Below are 13,847 nucleotides of genomic sequence, written 5' to 3'. Positions count from 1 at the left end.
TGTAGATTCATTGAAGGAGTGTGGTACTAGACCTGCTCTACCTGTAAAGTGTCATGAGATAACTTTTGTTGTGATTTAGCGCTATACAAAAAAAATTGACTTGACTTGACTTGATTTGTCACGAACTTGTTTTCTTTTCCAGTGGTAGATGGCATTTCCATTTTGATATTGGGTTCCATTTGTGGTAAAGGCATAGGTAAATTAGTAAAAATCCATTGTATTTTGAACAAGAATGTCTAGCACAACATCTTAGTGCATCATGATTCCCTTTGGACTGAATCTGATCAGTCGTAGTTTCATAGACTTACAGTCCAATAACCACAAGAAAATTTAAAATCTGTCCAGAGACTTTTTGACCAAGAAAAAGGAATCCAGAGTACAGGAACTGATGGAATAGTCAAGTAAAAGTCCAGATTTCAGAGAGAAGACTTGAATAAATATACCATCAGAGCCTTTGATGATAATATATATATATATAAAGCCAAAAAACTGGTCAAGAATTAGAATATGAAAAGCAGAATTGGAAACAGAAGGGAGTGTGGGCAAGGTGTTCTGAGTAGCGGATGTGGAAGATTAATTTTAATTCACTCCATACAGATCACAATTGAAGATTAAAAAAGTTCAAGTTGAAAGTTGCATTGTTGTTGACTGTAATTTTTTTTAGAGCTCAATGTCTGACTGCATAATTATAAAAATATGAGATTCCAGAAAAGCAGGATTTTTAAATACTTAGATTTTATTGTAGAAAGACAGACAGATCCATTCTATTGATTTCTGTGAATAATATGTTTTTATATTAATGTAATATTAATTAAATTCTTCATGAAATGTTCGAAGCGAAGTAAAATCTGGTCAACTGGACGTAATTTTATCTTGAAGACGTTTCACCTCTCATCCGAGAGGCTTCTTCAGTTCTAGCGAAGAGTGTGGAAACTCCAGCTTATAAACCTATGTGGGAGTGGTCAGTGCTATTGTGGTGGAAACGACCCTCCCGAGACTCACCTGGCCTCCCCAAACGACAGTCGTTGTGCGGTGTCAGGGAGTTTCAGGGGTGGTCGTTAGGGAGTTTCACCGACCACTCAGATGCTAATGGGCTGTGCTGGCAGCAGCCGTTCCACATGGGTCTTTCAGCTGAGCTCTTTGGGGAAGCTTTGAAAGGACTTGGTTGTAAATAGGTGAAAGGAAATGTCACTGATGGTTTCTCTATCCTGACGTGGATGGCTTCTTTAACTCCTCTTTCAAACCATCTGTCCTCTCTGTCGAGGATTTGGACATGGTCGTCCTGGAAGGAGTGGCTTTCCTCCTTGAGGTGGAGGAAAACCGCTGAGTCCTGTCCTCCAGAGTTGGCTCTTCTATGTTGGGCCATGCGCTTGTTGAGGGGCTGTTTGGTTTCCCCTATGTAGAGATCCGTGCAGGCCTCACTGCATCTGACAGCATATACCAGATTGCTTTTCTGGCTGTGAGGGGTTGGATCTTTGGGGTGAACCAGTTTTTGTTTCAGAGTGTTGTCTGGTTTAAAAGACACAGGGATGCGGTGCTTGTTATAGATTCTCCTTAATTTCTCAGAAACCCCTGCCACATAGGGGATCACTATGTTTTTTCTCCTGCCTTCTTCATCTTCCCTCCTCCTGGAGCTCTCCTCCTTTCTGGACCTGGAAGAGGATTTTACAAAGGTCCGGTCTGGGAAGCCACAAGTTTTAAGTGCTCTTTTTCAGATGCTGCTGTTCTTTTTTCCGGCCTTGGACGCTGGTGGGGATGGTCTCCGCTCGGTGTTGCAGCGTCCTGATGACACCTAACTTGTGCTCCAGAGGATGGTGAGAGTCAAAAAGCAAGCATTGGTCAGTGTGGGTGGGTTTCCTGTACACATCCACCCTCAGGCTCCTGTCCTCTTGAACGTAGACGTCGCAGTCCAAAAAGGGCAGATGGTTGTCTTTCACATCCTCTCTGGTGAACTTGATGTTGTCGTCTACAGAGTTGATGTGTGCTGTAAACGGTTGTACCTCCTGAACCTCCTAAAATCAGCTTCTCAACGAGAGTGAGACAGGTCCATTTCACCATCGAGGGACTAAAGAGCAAGCTAGATCACCTTAATCAAGAGTTATCGCCATTTTTGCCACCCGCCATCTTGGACAAGGTCACCTCCTTCGTTGGGACAGCCCAACTATCTCAACATCAGAAGAGCAAGGAGAGGCAGCTAAAGAAATTCGCTCGCCTCCAGTCTCGCCTCGACCGGGAACGAGAAGCAGAAGGCCCAACCCCAGCAGACTCACAGGACAGGTGGATAAGGAACTTATCCAACAGGGAGCTCACCAGTCCTGAGAAACGCGTCCTTGCAAAAGGAATGAACTTTGCTGTCACCCCGAAACATCTCCCGACGGTGGCCCTCATCACTGCCACAGAATCCGCCATCACGAAGAACAACCTCTCCACCACAGAAGCAGACAAACTACGACTCAAGGTCACAGCGGCCCTCTCCGAAGCGAAGGTCCCCTCTGCCAACCTCTCAGTCCAGGAAAGGAAGGCCCTGAATGCACTGAGCAAAGATGAGAACATCACCATCCTTCCGGCTGACAAAGGAAGATGCACGGTGGTCCTTGACACAACTGACTACCAGGACAAGATCAGTTCTCTTCTCAGTGACATTCACACATATGAGACCTTAAAACGCGACCCCACCAGCAGCTATAAGAAGAAAGTGGTGGAACGCCTACAGAAGCTGCAAAAGGGGGAAATCATCAACCGCTTGGAGTATCACCGCCTGTACCCCGGAGACGCAGTTCCACGGATTTACGGCCTCCCCAAAATCCACAAGGAAGGTGCCCTGCTCCAACCCATTGTCAGCAGCATAAACTCCGTGACGTACAACATCGCCAAACACGTCGCCACCATCTTAGCCCCCTTGGTAGGGAAAACCCCCCACCACGTCCAGAATTCCATGGACTTCGTGAACAAGGTTAGAGAACTCAAGCTGGACCCAGATGAGACCATGGTGTCCTACGATGTGACCTCCTTGTTCACCTGCGTCCCTACCGTGGAGGCTGTGGAAACAGTGAGGAAACGCCTACGGCTGGACAACACCCTCAGCAACAGGACCAACCTCAATCCGGACCGAATCTGCCAACTTCTGGACCTTTGCCTGAAGATAACTTACTTCCAGTACAGAGGGAAGTTTTTCAGGCAAAAACACGGCTGTGCCATGGGTTCTCCCGTATCTCCTATCGTGGCCAACCTATACATGGAAGAGGTGGAACAGAGGGCCCTTTCCTTCAGTGGACCCTCCCCCACCCACTGGTTCCAATACGTTGATGACACCTGGGTGAAGATCAAGGTTCAGGAGGTACAACCGTTTACAGCACACATCAACTCTGTAGACGACAACATCAAGTTCACCAGAGAGGATGTGAAAGACAACCATCTGCCCTTTTTGGACTGCGACGTCTACGTTCAAGAGGACAGGAGCCTGAGGGTGGATGTGTACAGGAAACCCACCCACACTGACCAATGCTTGCTTTTTGACTCTCACCATCCTCTGGAGCACAAGTTAGGTGTCATCAGGACGCTGCAACACCGAGCGGAGACCATCCCCACCAGCGTCCAAGGCCGGAAAAAAGAACAGCAGCATCTGAAAAAGAGCACTTAAAACTTGTGGCTTCCCAGACCGGACCTTTGTAAAATCCTCTTCCAGGTCCAGAAAGGAGGAGAGCTCCAGGAGGAGGGAAGATGAAGAAGGCAGGAGAAAAAACATAGTGATCCCCTATGTGGCAGGGGTTTCTGAGAAATTAAGGAGAATCTATAACAAGCACCGCATCCCTGTGTCTTTTAAACCAGACAACACTCTGAAACAAAAACTGGTTCACCCCAAAGATCCCACCCCTCACAGCCAGAAAAGCAATCTGGTATATGCTGTCAGATGCAGTGAGGCCTGCACGGATCTCTACATAGGGGAAACCAAACAGCCCCTCAACAAGCGCATGGCCCAACATAGAAGAGCCAACTCTGGAGGACAGGACTCAGCGGTTTTCCTCCACCTCAAGGAGGAAAGCCACTCCTTCCAGGACGACCATGTCCAAATCCTCGACAGAGAGGACAGATGGTTTGAAAGAGGAGTTAAAGAAGCCATCCACGTCAGGATAGAGAAACCATCGGTGAACAGAGGAGGTGGACTGCGACATTTCCTTTCACCTATTTACAACCAAGTCCTTTCAAAGCTTCCCCAAAGAGCTCAGCTGAAAGACCCATGTGGAACGGCTGCTGCCAGCACAGCCCATTAGCATCTGAGTGGTCGGTGAAACTCCCTAACGACCACCCCTGAAACTCCCTGACACCGCACAACGACTGTCGTTTGGGGAGGCCAGGTGAGTCTCGGGAGGGTCGTTTCCACCACAATAGCACTGACCACTCCCACATAGGTTTATAAGCTGGAGTTTCCACACTCTTCACTAGAACTGAAGAAGCCTCTCGGATGAGAGGTGAAACGTCTTCAAGATAAACTTACGTCTAGTTGACCAGATTTTACTTCACTTCAATCTACGATGACCTGGATGAATGAGAACCTACACAGACTTCGTGAAATGTTGTTGCATGTTTGTTTTTGCAAAAGAATTTCTAAATTTGTCAATATTATATCCATTCGTTTTCTACCATTTATCCTGTTGAGGGCCGCGAGAGGGCTGGAGCCTATCCCAGCAGCCTTCTAGAGGCAGGGTACACCATGGACGGGTTGCCAGTCTGTTGCACGGCCAACACATATAGACAGACAACCATTCACACTCACAGTCATACCTACGGTCAATTAAGAGTATCCAGTCAGCCTAGTCCCCATTTGCATGTCTTTGGACTGTAGGAGGAAGCTGGAGTACCTAGAGAGAACCCACATAAGCACAGGGAAAACATGCAAACTCCTAAAAGAAAGATTCTGTGCCCAAGCTGGGGCTCGAACCCAGAACCTTCTTTTCCTTTCATGAGGTGGCAGTGCTAACCACTGCACCACCAGGTTTCATCTAAGTTAACTGTAATTCCAAAGGAAAAAATATATTGGACAAATATTACAGAAATAGTAAATAATGTCTATACTGCTGAGGCTAAACCTCACAATGCTGTCCATTTAATCCCTATTTACAAGTCCCTGCTTAAAAGCAACAAACCTCAAGTTAAATCTGTCTCTATATGGAACAAAGGCAGTGTAGAAACTGTGAAAAGCTGCTTCTCTTGCACCAACTGGGACCTCTTTCATCGCCTGGAATTAGGGGAGCCCACAGATACTATCACTAGTTATATTAAGTTCTGTAAGGATAATGTGTTACCTCAAAAATCCATTCCTATGTACCCAAATAATAATTCTTACATTTCTAAGGAAATTAAAGAGTGCATAGTACAGAGGAAAGTAGCATTTAAGAATGGGGACCTACTAAGCATGAAAGAGCTAATCATAAACTAAGCACTGCTAGGAGGAAGAAGAGGGAGGAATTTTACTCTCACTGTTCAGGTATGAACACTGAAAAAAAAAACTATAGGACTCTATGAAAATCATGATTAACATGACTCCAACTTAGAGGTGTGTATATATATATATATATATATATATATATATATACATACACACACACACACACACACACACACACACACACACACAGATTCTCAGCACAAAGACATCACGCTGTGGTTGGTGGTTTACAGATCCCGTGAGTGCCAAAGTAATAGATATTCTGAAAAAAAAAGATCTGATTATTCGCCATCACATTGTAAACATCCAAGGAAGACTTACCACGAGCTATGAGGTTGTGTAAAGATGGTATGTGCTTCTGCTTAGTCCACAAGTCTGTATAATATCAACTTTATTTTAAGGAAACACATTTTATTCTCAGCACAGTGGTGCAGTGGTTAGAGCTGTCACCTCACAGCAAGAAGGCACACAGAAAGGTCCTGTGCCCGAGCTGGGACTCAAACCTGGAACCTTCTTGGTGGGAGATGACAGTACTAACCACTGCACCACCATAGGTGTAAACAACAACCAAAAAAAAAGAAAAAAAAGAAGAAGATACAAACATATTTGTGTTTGTATGTGCATGTTAAAAGCTTTTTATTTTCAAACACTGAAAAAAATGGTGCTATAATGTTAAAATTCAACAGTTAAGTGCATGAAAGTTGGCTTGAATTTTAATTTTAATTTTTCAGCAGTTTCATCAGCATTTTTCTAGTCAACATCACATTACATTTAAAACAATTTTGAATTAAATGAATGAAAAAAAAAATGTTAATATGAAAAATGCCGGCCTTACCAAGGCAACGCTATATTTCCGGATTCCGCCCTTTCACTTCCCACCTGACCACAGTAAGTAATTCTATCCTGCCAAATAAAGAGCCAAAGTGTTGTTTATTTGTTCAAAAACCACAAATATATTGTTATGTCTTCCACTGTAGCAAAGTGTTTGTCGTGTTATAACTGTGGAGCTGAGTTTGAATGTGTTAATGTGATTTGCAAGGCAAGAAGGCAGAAGTTTACAGAAATTATGCCCGGGATGGGTTGGATTAACGTTACCTGCAAAAGACAAGCTCAGTTTTTCCAAAACATTAATTTACTTCTGAAGGGCGAGGGCGGCACTTTTTTGATGTCTGTGTACCACTGGACATGGAGTTCCTCTGTGCAACATGTGATGTGGAGGCCCACAAGAGGAACATCTTCCATGACAGAGAAGCCCTCTTCCTTGGTTTTCTTGAACCCATTCCCCCAACAACAGCTGTGGTGATGGAAGACAATGGCCAGCCTCAGTTTTGTGAACAAAGTATGTAAACATGAACAACACTGTTAAAGAATTAAAGCTCAGAAAACTCACAATATCAAGGCAACTCGATGCGATAGATTTTTGGGTTTTCTCAACCTTTTCATGAGTTGTTGACAAAAGTAGGATTTTCTAGTTGAATTAAAAGTTCTGTCAACATGGGTCTTTGTATTTTCCTTTTCATGATTTTCTTGTTGAGCCAAGAATAAATGTCTTGTTTGAATAACATTGTTTTCTGCCTTGACACAATTAATATAATCTTATTGAATAAACGTAAATCTTTGTTTAGGCACCACTTGAAATTCTCTTTAGGCCAACATTAATTATCTTTCTTTGATGGCACATATTTTGCCTTATATACATTTTTCTTGTTGAATATAAAAAATAAAATGTGTCTGTTCAGTTGTAAATTCTAGTGAAGCTAAAAACAAAATCTGGCTCTACTGCCATGCATTTCCATCCTCAATATAGATTTATTGAGTCATACAAAATGTATTCACTTGGCAAAGACTTTGTGTTGTACATGAAAACAAAATTTAAATCAACAAGATATTGTTCTTCATAACAATTAAAAAAAAATAGAAATCACTGCAGCACTCATTAGAAGAGAAAATTAATTAAGAGAAAATTAAATTAAGAGAAAATTAATAACAAGATAAGTACACCTTAAATAAAAAGTACACCTTAAAGTACACCTTAAATATTGCTTTCACAACAGTTAAAAGCAAAAGAAAAAGTGCATTGTGTAATTTCCATTGTTTAGAGTTACGTACTTAAATGTACCCAAGCTTGAAAATCCAACGTGTGTATTATTTTACAGACCCTGAACTTAGATGGGTAATAACCACATCTTTAAAACAAAAGGTTTTGTACATTAAAATTGAAAAAATCTGAATAAGACAGAACAATCAAACATACGAACATGTTCACACAAGTTAGAAAAACATTACTTGCTGGAAATTTGTTATCTGTCAACCTGTGTCCCTCAGTCTGTCTGTGCCTCTCCTGCCCTGTCTCACACCTGCATTTGTTTTTGTGTGCATGTGCCAGTGACTGCAGTTCCCTTTTTTTTAACACAAATTTGTATATCTGTTTTCCTATTTTAATGTCTGTCTCCTCATTCCTGTTTGTGTTGACAAAATTATACAAAACTTATAGCTTTGACAACTACATTAACATCAACGTTATACTGATATCTGAACTTTGATCAGTCAAAACCCAAAGCTTATTCCACAAAAGAAGCGTTTGTGCTTAGAATCAAAGAAATATGCCTGCATATACTAGAATATTGCACAAGTCAAACTTACATTTTTCACACAAGCAAGAACAATTAAAACATTTCTAAAACGATGGTGTTACCTGAGAATCTTTTCTGTCACTCATTCTGTCTCACTTTTAGTGTCATTTTTTAATCTTTTTCTGTGTCCTTCAAATTTTCAGTGCTTGTTTCTTGATCAGCATTTCAGTCTTTTGGGTGTTTTGTGCATGCTGAATGGCATTTAAGCCCATAGCTTTGTTTTAAACGACCTTGTGCGCTGTGAGTATCTGGATCCAAGCTGGAAAAAAATGGTCTGAATTGCTTCAAAGGTGTAAATCATCTTCTTTGGATAGTCAATGTTCATGGCATACAGAAGGCCAAAGAGATAGGCAAAGGCTGTGGAGATGTCTGGGACGTCCTGAAGCACGATTGCTCCTTCCAACACAATAGCTGTGTCCACCACATTCAGCACACCATCATCTTCAACGACAGAAAGGATGGCAACAGGCGCACCTTTGCTCACACGTTCTTCTGGTTCAGAAGCCTGTCAAAAAAATAAATAAATAAAAATAAATGAATAAATAAAAAAGGTATATTATAAATATACCATATTAATAACCAGATTCAACTAGGGCTGGACAATTAATCACAAATAACAATAAATCACAACATGACCTCCTGAAACTTTTCAAATTGCAGAAGTTGCAATCATACTTTGACATGAAATTTGGGTCAAAATACACATTCACAACTTTTTTTGCAGATATCATTCAATCATTCTAGTGACATATTTTTAGAATAGCATTCAAAAAGCCCATGCATCCATCCATTGTTTTCCACTTATTCCTACATTAAGGGTTGCAGGGGGGCCAATCAGATTATGTCACAGACAAATTGCATTCTCCAGGAAAAAAAAAAAACTGCATTTATTTATTTCATAAACTGCAATTTTTTGTGTCAATGGGCGAGAGGTGGGGTTCACCCTAGACAGGTCACCAGTCCATCACAGGACCAACACATGTAGACAGACAACCATTCACACTCACAGTCACACCTACGGTCAATTTAGAGTCTGGATTAACCTCGTCCCCTCTTGATGTCTTTGGACTGTGGGAGGAAGCTGAAGTACCAGAGAGAACGCACACAGGAACAGGGAGAACATGCAGACTCACATAGAAAGACCCTGTGATGGAGCCAGGACTCCAACCCACAACCTTCTTGCTTTGAGGCACTTCGCTGTGTTGGCCCTGGGATGGACTGGCAACCAATACAGGGTGAACCCCGCCTCTCAGAGCACTTTACATTGGAACATCATGTTTAACTTAAGAAGCTTTATCATTATTTGCATAAAGTCCACCATGGAAATGAAACAATGACGGATGCTGGCAAAGTTGTGTCCTTTAGCCACATTGCTCCTCACCGTTGCTGAGACTGACAGTACATTTTGTGCTTTGTTGCTTCCACAACACATATTAGGTACCAGACAACATGTAGAATACCAGGTTCGCTGTGTTTGGCTTTTCTCCTAAAATCAAATATTTTTAAAATATTTAAGATAATGAAAGTTTTAAGTAAAAATGAAGCACAACATCATTCATTCAATCATTTTAAGTTTTGATTTAGAAGTAAGGCTTATTTTATTTGTAAAATACAATGTGAGTTCTGCACCTTCAATTGAGATTTAAATTCAGATTCAATTTTAGCTTCCAACAATATTGAAAACAATATTCTTGAGACTGTACACCCCCACAGAGTCCAACTTAAACGTATCCCTTTATATTCAACTATAATATGTTGCATATAGCTGCTACTTACTGAACATTTCAGGAAAAAGGAGGTTGGGTCATCCCGGACATAGATTGACATAGGCCCCTCAATGTTGCTGTGCTGCGATGAAATGTGATGTTCGAGGTCTTAAAAGTTCCATGTTAAAAAGGAAAGAATTTTCCTCAGATCAGTTTTGCAGTGATACATTTACACAGTAAATCAAAACTATTCAAATAATAAAGATACAGCACACATCAAAAAATTCTTAAAAGGAACCCTGAAATATTAGGCTAGTTCATCTTGTTGGATAGATATTTGTATCTCAAGTGTTTATTGAACAAAAACTCACTAGAAGTAAGACTAAGCTTATTAAGTCACCAGGAGGCTGCCACATTTTGTTCCGTGCTCGCATAGTTGTGTCCCTTAGCCACAATGCTCCTCACCGTTGCTCAGACTGACAGTACATTTTGAGGGGGGGTGTATTCCTCCTGGGACGGCGCTTTTATGGCAACATGAGTGCAGTCATTGGAGAATCCGGCTCCTGCTGCAAAGTGTGCTTTCATATTGACCTGTTCAACCGCACCGTAAGGAAATTTGATGTACCTGCGGGAGAGGCAGATGATCAGGTCCACCACCAAGGGCATGGACCAGATGAGGGTCGACTGACTCACCCCGGACCGGTCCGCCATCGCCCGCTGGAAGGCTTTTTTGTGCCCTATGTATGTGCGGCTATCAAATAATGTCAGTTACCAAGCACCGCCACAGGGTGTCGCCAACGGACCAAAGTGCAGTTAATGCAAGAATCGGCTTTCCGCCAACTTCTACGTTCAACCTCCAGAGTTGGCGTGAAACAGCGCAAGAATCAAAGAACTTTTCGGGCTGATACATCTGAACGTGGGTGTCGATCCTGGCGTATGCAAGTTTTTTTTGTGTAAACCTAGTTGATACATGAGGCCCCTGGTCTGACCATGCAGGGTTCTTTTGAGATTATCAAGATACTTTTTTTTTTTTTTTACACATTGTGATTTTAAGACTTTTTGGCTACAAGTAACTTCTTGCCTGTTCATCGAGTGAATCAAGAAGGTCAGCCATCTTCTTTCCACAAGCCTCCCTTTTGGCCCGGTACATTTTAAGTAAATGAGGCCCAAACTTGTCCAGAGACTCCCTGAAGGTCTCCAAGAGATTTTTGCCAGTGATCCGATGAAACTCCTCTGATATCTTCAAAAAACAAAACAGCTCAATTTCAATTTCAGCAAAATATCTTTATCAAAGATAGTCCTACTAGGTCCAAGTCGTATTACTCAGAAAAAGATCACTGCCCAAACCATGTAATTTATTACACTGGAACCCCATTATGACAAGTACAATAACCTCTAACATGACACTAGTATATATGGTTTTACCCTTACGTGCAAAGTTGGACGTCTGTTGGTTTTGAAGGAACAGCTAGGGAATGGGCATTTCACTGTTTCACGTTTGCTTAAATGAAGGTTAAGATAGTTCAAAAATATTTTGTCACTGCAAATCTCGTTGAAATTGCACAGTTCACATTTAAAGTAGAGTGTCTGTGTATTTTTCCAGATGTATGTGTCCTTGAGAGGTGTGATTTTAATGCACCAGGCGTTTTGAACACACATTCACACTCTGTGTAAAAACATGGCCAATGTGCACCTGTTCCATGATGAAGACGTCAATGCTTGAGAAGCGTCTCTTGGCTGGAACTTCTGAATTTCCAAAATTTGCAATGCATTCAGCCCTGAAAGAAGAGACAAATGAAACATTTCAAAAGATGCACCACAGAGACATTCACAATGACTTTGACAGCTTTTAAAACAAAATAAAAAATGTTTATTTATACATTAAAATGGCTTTCAAATGACCCTTTAAAAATATATAAATATGATTTCATACGTTAACAAGACTGGTTTGGAAGTTTTAAAACTATTACACTCTAAAAATCATGCCCTTATTTTAATTGTTAACTTTACTGACCCATTCTACTCTTACTTTTTAAACAAAGCAACTTAAATAGCTAACTTATAATTAATAATAAGCTAAACGAGCAAACATAATAGGGTCTTCGCCCCGGAGGGACTCCGGGCTCAGGCCCTAATAAGTTTAGTTTGAACAAGTAATACTCATAGCACTCTGTGTTAGGTGAAATCAGCTTGCAGCAAGACACCTGCACCGCAGATACACCAATTCCCATGCAAGTTTTGGCATCTTTGGCTTTTTTTTCCAACAGAGTGATGAATCTCACTTGATTATCATCTCTGCGAGAGTCGCTCATGCGCAGTAGCGTCTCTGTCTCTGAGCGGTAACATACAGAAATGGCGGCGTCAACATCAGGTATGTGCACCAAAACTTCCCAAGTCTGGAGCATTTTAGCCTGGATACGGCGAATGAAAAGACTACTAGCAAAGGTTGCTAAGCAGACCTTGGTGTCATGGCGGTGATGCAGGAACATTTAAAGAAGCTCGTCGGGCAGTTGAACGAAGCGGAGTCTGACTCACCTCGGTGAGATTCAATAGACATTCAAGCAGTAGGGTTTTTATGACATACAATTAGACTGGACATTTTTATTTAATTTTTGTATAAATCCGCAGTACGTTCAGTAAAAGATGTATTTTTCATTGTACCCATCTTTCTTGTGTTTATTATCATTTGCCACATAATTAAATCAACTTCATGCTAAATTCCTCATCAAAAACAGTCACAATTTCAAATTGTTTTATGAAAATGTACTTACCAGCTCAGAAGAGCAGAAGTGCTGTAGTAAAATATCCCTGGGATCTTGCAGTCTTTGTGATGAAGGCGCAAAAGTGAAGTCTGAGCTCTGCTGAGCCATTAAACCCGTTCAAGTAACTCGAGCATGCGCTGACGTGATTTGACCAACAAGACGAACGCGCTGGATTTTTGACGCATAGAGTCTTCTTGTGCGGACAAGGAAATTCTCTTTAGACCAACCATAGGGGGTTGCTTGTTGAAGAAACACAGTTCTGTAAATTGAATACAAAATACTCTCATTTTGAGTGAGATCAATTTAAAAAACTTAATATAGACCAACATTAGCTAGTTATCTTTTTTACAGTGAATACATTACAATGTCCAGTTATACTGAAATTCCTTAAATATTGTGTATCGATGCACATTTGAAAGTGAACTGTGGCCAGTTGTGTTAATATTGTGGGGTTTTTATGCTCTATTTTAGAATGAGTTCAGTGTTTAGGAAAATGCATTTTAGAGATGAAGGAAAAACTGTAAATACACCCTGAATAGATTTTTCCCCGTAATTGCAGTATGGTGCCTCTTTCTACTCATGCTTCCCTGGAATGACAGTGAGGTATTGGGAGCATTCACAGATGGCTTAATTCTGTGGTCACCATCAATGGTATGTTGTTCTGGAAGCTCTACTTTTTGACAGAATTTAACCACTGTGTGCAATGTAAACCTTTTAAATCGCCTGGGGCCTCATGTATCAACGCGGTTTACGCAAAAAAAAAAACTTGCGTACGCTTTGATCGACGCTCACGTTCAGATGTATCAACGCGAAAAGTTCGTCGATTCTTGCGCTGTTTAACGCCAACTCTGGAGGTGCAGTAAAAGTTGGCGGAAAGCCGATTCTTGCGGTAACTGCGCACCTTGGTCCGTTGGCGACACCCTGTGGCTGTGTGTGGTAACTGACATTATTTGATAACCGCACATACATCGCTCCTTGATCCCCGTTATTCCCCTAGTTGTCCTCCTGCAACTGCAGGACTGCCTGTGTGAGGACCCTCCCTCTGGATCCGTGTGGGCCGGAGGATGCGCCGCTGGGTCCGGGTGGGCTGGAGGACCGTCCGCCGCTTGTCGGCCTGGTGCTGGGGCCGGGGGACGGGCTGGCCCGAATGCCGCTGGTTCTGGCGGATGACTGAGCCGGCGGACGGGCCGGCGCGGGAGCCAGCAGGAGTGCTGCTCGTCGGCGGCATGGCTGACGGATCAATTTCTATTAAACATATTGGTTTATTTAAATGGCTGATTCTGTGTATTTGTTGCCTTTA

Source organism: Aulostomus chinensis, chromosome 3 (genome assembly GCF_037954235.1).
Source record: "Aulostomus chinensis isolate RoL2024-O1b breed Wild chromosome 3, RoL_Achi_v1.0, whole genome shotgun sequence".
Classification (NCBI taxonomy): Eukaryota; Metazoa; Chordata; class Actinopteri; order Syngnathiformes; family Aulostomidae; genus Aulostomus; species Aulostomus chinensis.
This window is presented reverse-complemented; position numbering follows the sequence as displayed.